We start from the raw sequence: 5658 nt of genomic DNA, 5'->3' as shown, positions 1-5658 counted from the left end.
TTATTTAACTGTGATCTGTTTGATTTCTGTACGAAGGGGAATCTCTGGACATCGTCAAGAAGAAAGAGTCATTACTTGAACATTGATCTGCCCACTAATGTTGCCCTTCTCAACTGACATAAGCATAGTTGTAATTTTGACCATCTGTCAGAGATCCACATTTGCAATGGACCCAGCACATCAAAATTTGTCAGGCTTCTGCTCTTGACTGTTCCCAGGAAGAGATTTTTAGTGCTGCTACAGACCTTGATAAGATTCCACTGGGCACAACCCTGATAGGTTTTTATTTTTCCTTGAAGCCATCTCAGTGCTTTTGGCCTATCTTCTCTCCAACTGGTGTGGTGGCTGGTATCTTTTCGGTGTAGTCTCTTTGACACCAGAGTGGTATCTTCCACATTCTTACTGCAACAAATCTATGACTTGCCCTGTATAGCCATTATGGTTATCTGCTATTCTACTCACATGCAGCATGTGGGATAGAACCCAAGATGATCATCTCCTAAAATACAGGCCTCCCTATCATTTATGCTAAAGTAAAATCCTCCTTTATTTGTTCTTGTTGTTATATGTAGTAGTAGGGCTTTTATCTCTGGTATATTATGTCATGTTATGATATGACAGATCTCCCACTCTTTTCCATTGTGCTTCTCTTCTTTTGCATCCTACAGTGCATTCCAATTTCATATTCAATTACTTTGACCCTGGTCCCTTCTTCTTAAGTGAGTATGCCATTGATGCTTATGCACTTTATTATTTTTTCCCCCAAGCAGTCACCATCTGCACACAGTTCAGATTCAATTAAACTAAAGCAAACCTTCCTGCTTTGTATATTTTCTTCTTGCCGTTCTTTGTCCTTCCTAGTGGGACTGTTCTGAATAACCATTCTGACATTCTTGCTATTTATTTTAAGTTACGAATAGACCAATGACCAATACTGAATGGCACTTTTTAAATAATAGAGCCATTATCCTTGATAATATTGTATGCTGGCCTAGAACTGATAAATGAAATTGTTCATAAGTAAAGCTTTATGAAGGAAACAACATTCATTCATAAAACCAGTCACCCCAATAACTAGCTAATTGACAATTAAGATGCTTGTTAAGAGCCATAGCTGTTCAGACAGCTGCCCTTGTAAATTTCACTTTCAATCCATTTGCTGCTTAAATCACTGAAACTTACACTGCTTCAACATCGTAACTTCTGTTTACTGTTTGCCATTCCTTACACTTGTCCATATTGTAACTCAAACTCCATTTTAACTTGTCCCAAACTCCATTTTAAGATGCTCACTCCATTTTGTAAACCCTGCTGCAACCTTCATTTTGCAAAACCCTGATGTAATCTTATTAGTGTAGTTTAGATGTGTGAATGAGGTATGTATGGATGATGGAATCAACCTCATATGGTGTAAAGCCAGGAGAGTCAGCTCCTATGTCAACTCCCCCCCACCCCAACTTAAACCCTGGCATAGAGTGTATATCGGGGGGTATGGCTGAGGAGGAAATGTAAGGGTGAGGAGGAGTGTGATAGTGCACCACAAATTCTTAGCTAGCATGTGGTCCCTTAGGCATATAGCCCTTATAATTTGTAAATTAAATCAGCCCATAGGCTATGTTAACTTAGCAGGGGTAGCTGGAGCTTGAAAATCAGGGAGCTGTAACTGTCTCCCTGAGAATCCTCCTCCTCCTCCTCCTCTCACATGAAGGCAGACAACTAAAAAGTGACAAATTTTATCAGTGCTTTTGTGTAGAAATGCTAGAAGTCTAAATACTAAGATGGGTGAACTTGAATGCCTGGTATCAAATGAGGATATTAATATACTAGGCATCCTAGAAACTTGGTGGGATGATGACAATCAATGGAACACGGTAATACCAGGGTACAAAATACATAGGAATGACAGAGTAGGTTGTGCTGATGGGGAAGTGACACTATATGTAAAAGGAAGCCTAGAGTCAAATACAGTAAAAATCTTAAATGAAACAAACCATAGTACCATAGAATCTCTGTGGATAGAATTTCCGTGCTTGAGTAATAAGAGTATAGCAATAGGAATATACTACCAACTATGTGACTAGGGTGATGATGGTGACTGTGAAATGCTCAGGGTGATTAGAGAGGCTATAAACATAGAAAACTCAACAATAATGGGGGATTTCAGCTATCCCCATATTGACTAGGTACATGTCACCTCAGGACAGGATGCAGAGATAGCATTTCTAGACTCCATTAATGACTGATTCTTGTAGCAGCTAGTCCTGGAACCCACAAGATGAGAGGCAATTCTTGATTTAGCCCTAAGTGGTGCACAGGATCTAGTCCAAGACATGAATATAGCTGAACTGCTGGGTACAGTGACCATAATATCAATTAAATTTAACATCCGGGGGGAGGAGGAATACTAAAGAAGTCCGGCAGAGTAGTATTTAACTTCAGAAAGGGGAACTGCACAAAAATGAGGAAGCTAGTTAAAAGGAATAGTCACAAAAGTGAAAAAGTTTCCATACAGCTTGCAGGCATTTAAACACACCATAATAGAGGCTCAAATTAAAATGTTTACTGCAAATTTTAAAAAATAGTAAGAGGAATAAAAAATGCAATCATGGCTAAACAACACTGTAAAAGAGGTGATTAGAAGCAAAAGGGCATCCTTTAAAAATTGGAAGTCAAATCCTCCTGAGGAAAATAGAAAGGAGCATAAACTCTGGCAAGTCAAGTGTAAATGGATAGTTAGATGGACCAAAAATGAATTTGAAGAGCAACTAGCAAATGACTCAAAAATTATCAGCAATTTTTTAAAAGTATATCAGAAGCAGGAAACCTGTAAAATAATCAGTGGATAATTGAGGGGCTAAAGGATCATTCAAGGAAGACAAGGCCATTGTGGAAAAGCTAAATAAATTCTTTGCATCATTCTTACTTGAGACCATTGCTCCTTGTTCTGTCATCTGCCACCACTGAGGACAGCCTAGCTCCATTCTCTTTGGAACCCCCCTCCAGGTAGTTGAAGGCTGCTATCAAATCCCCCCTCACTCTTCTCTTCTACAGACTAAATAAGCCCAGTTCCCTCAGCCTCTCCTCGTAAGTCATGTAACCCAGCCCCCTAATCATTTTCATTGCCCTCCACTGGACCCTCTCCAATTTGTCCATATCCTTTCTGTAGTAGGGGCTCCAAAACTGGACGCAATACTCCAGATGTGGCCTCACCAGTGCCGAATGGAGGGGAATAATCGTTTTCCTCGATCTGCTGGCAGTGCTCCTACTAATGCAGCCCAATATGCCGTTAGCCTTCTTGGCAACAAGGGCACACTGTTGACTCATATCCAGCTTCTCACCCACTGTAATCCCCAGGTTCTTTTCTGCAGAACTGTTGCTTAGCCAGTTGGTCCCCAGCCTGTAGCAGTGCATGGGATTCTTCCGTCCTAAGTGCAGGACTCAGCACTTGTCTTTGTTGAACCTCAACAGATTTCTTTTGGCCCAATCCTCCAATTTGTCTAGGTCATTCTGGATCCTATCCCTATGCTCCAGCTCTACCTCTCCCCGCATCTTAGTGTCATTCATGACCTTGCTGAGGGTGCAATCCATCCCATCATCGAGATCATTAATGAAGATGTTGAACAAAACTGGCCCCAGGACCGAACCCTGGGGCACTCCCCTTGATACTAGCTGCCAACTAGAAATCGAACTGTTGATCACTACCCATTGAGCCCCACAATCTAGCCAGCTTCCTAAGCACCTTATAATCTATTCATCCAATCCATACTTTTTTAACTTGCTGGCAACAATACTGTGGGAGACCATATCAAAAGCTGTGCTAAAGTCAAGAAAAATCACTTCCACCGCTTTCCCCATCTCGTCATAGAAGGCAATTAGGTTGGTCAGGCATGACTTGCCCTTGGTGAATCCATGTTGACGGTTCCTGATCACTTTCCTCTCCTCCAAGTGCTTCAAAATGGATGCTTGAGGACCTGCTCCATGATTTTTCCAGGGACTGAGGTGAAGCTGACCAGTCTGTAGTTCCCCAGATTCTCCTTCTTCCCTTTTTCAAAGATGGCCACTATATTTGCCTTTTTCCAATTGTTTGGGACCTTCCCCAGTCACCATGAATTTTCAAAGATAATGGCCAATGACTCTGCAATCACATCAACCAACACCCTCGGATGGATTAGATCCAGACCCAGGGACTTGTGTATGTCCAGATTTTCTAAATGGTCCTTAACCTGTTCTTTTACCTCTGAGCGCTGCTCACCTCCTCCCCATATTGTGCTGCCCAGTGCAGCAGTCTGGGAGCTGACCTTGTTTGTGAAGAATGAGGCAAAAAAAGCATTGAGTACTTCAGCTTTTCCCAAATCATCTGTCACTAGGTTGCCTCCCCTGTTCAGTAAGGGTCCCACACTTTCCCTGACTTTCTTCTTCTTGTTAACATACCTGTAGAAATCCTTCTTGTTACCCTTCATATCCCTTGCTAGCTGCAAGGTCCATTAATAATGAGTAGCCAAGATGGTCAGTGATGCAACCCCATGCTGTGTGTATTCTTAAACTTCTGACTGCCAGATGCTGGGACTGGATGACAGGGGATGGATCACTTGATCATTGTCTTGTTCTGTTCATTCCCTCTGAAGCACCTGGCATTGGCCACTGTCAGAAGACAGGATACTGGGCTAGATGGACCATTGGTCTGACCCAGTACTATTGTTCTTATGTTCTCTCCTGTGCCAAGTGGATCTTGGTGCAGGATAGAATCTGTCCCCATATTTTAGGAGCAAATGAAGACCAAGATTGGCTTTGGCCCAACATCCTTAATAGGGACGTTTTCTTTTTTCTGATGTGGCTGCTGCTAATGTTGCTTAAAGCAGACAGAAAAACACAGCTGTCAGTGCTGGGAATGGGAAATACTGACTGACCTGAAAGGCGGAAAAAGGAGAGGAAGGAATTAGTGCTGTTATCCAGGCTCAGCTGTTTTATCTCTTGCATGAGGTTATGACCAGGAACCCCACTCAGGAGCCTTTTCTAAGACTCAAAATTCTAAAACTCAAAACTAAGCTTGGTGAGTTAGAGGGTTAAGATTACCACATACCATAGATCTTCAGCCTTCTACACTTTGGTTTGTGGATGTTTAAAAATAAATGAGGGCAACATAAAAGAATCCAACCCAAACCAAAATCCCAGCAGATTCCTGTTTGTGTGGCTAGAATGGGGATATTCAATTTATTTGGGTAAATAGGGGACTTTTCAATGCAAATGATGGATGGGGGTCACAAGCCAATTTAAAATGAGGTTGGTCTGTAATACTCTCCTCAGAATGACAGTTTGTAAGTTCACAAACCAGAAAGCATTTCACTCCATTACATACCTTGTTAGATTTATTTGAATAAAAAATATTAACATACTTTTTCTCACCATAATTGGCATTTCTGAGTCTCCTGCTGGTGAGGCCCAGCTTGCTTAAGAAAAAAGGTGATATAACTTGTGACATAATGTGAGAGACTGCAAGGAAGTGTTCATCTTGATTTACTATAGTAGTAGTTTGACACTTGGATTAAAATATTACACATATCTTTACTTCCATGCTAGTATTGATAACAGATTTAAGGTGCCTCTATCCACCTGTAGCATTTATACCTGAGCTGATATATCTTAGATCATACTATAGAT

This window comes from Dermochelys coriacea, chromosome 2 (assembly GCF_009764565.3).
Source record: "Dermochelys coriacea isolate rDerCor1 chromosome 2, rDerCor1.pri.v4, whole genome shotgun sequence".
Lineage (NCBI taxonomy): Eukaryota > Metazoa > Chordata > Testudines > Dermochelyidae > Dermochelys > Dermochelys coriacea.
Note: the sequence above shows the minus strand (reverse complement) of the source record.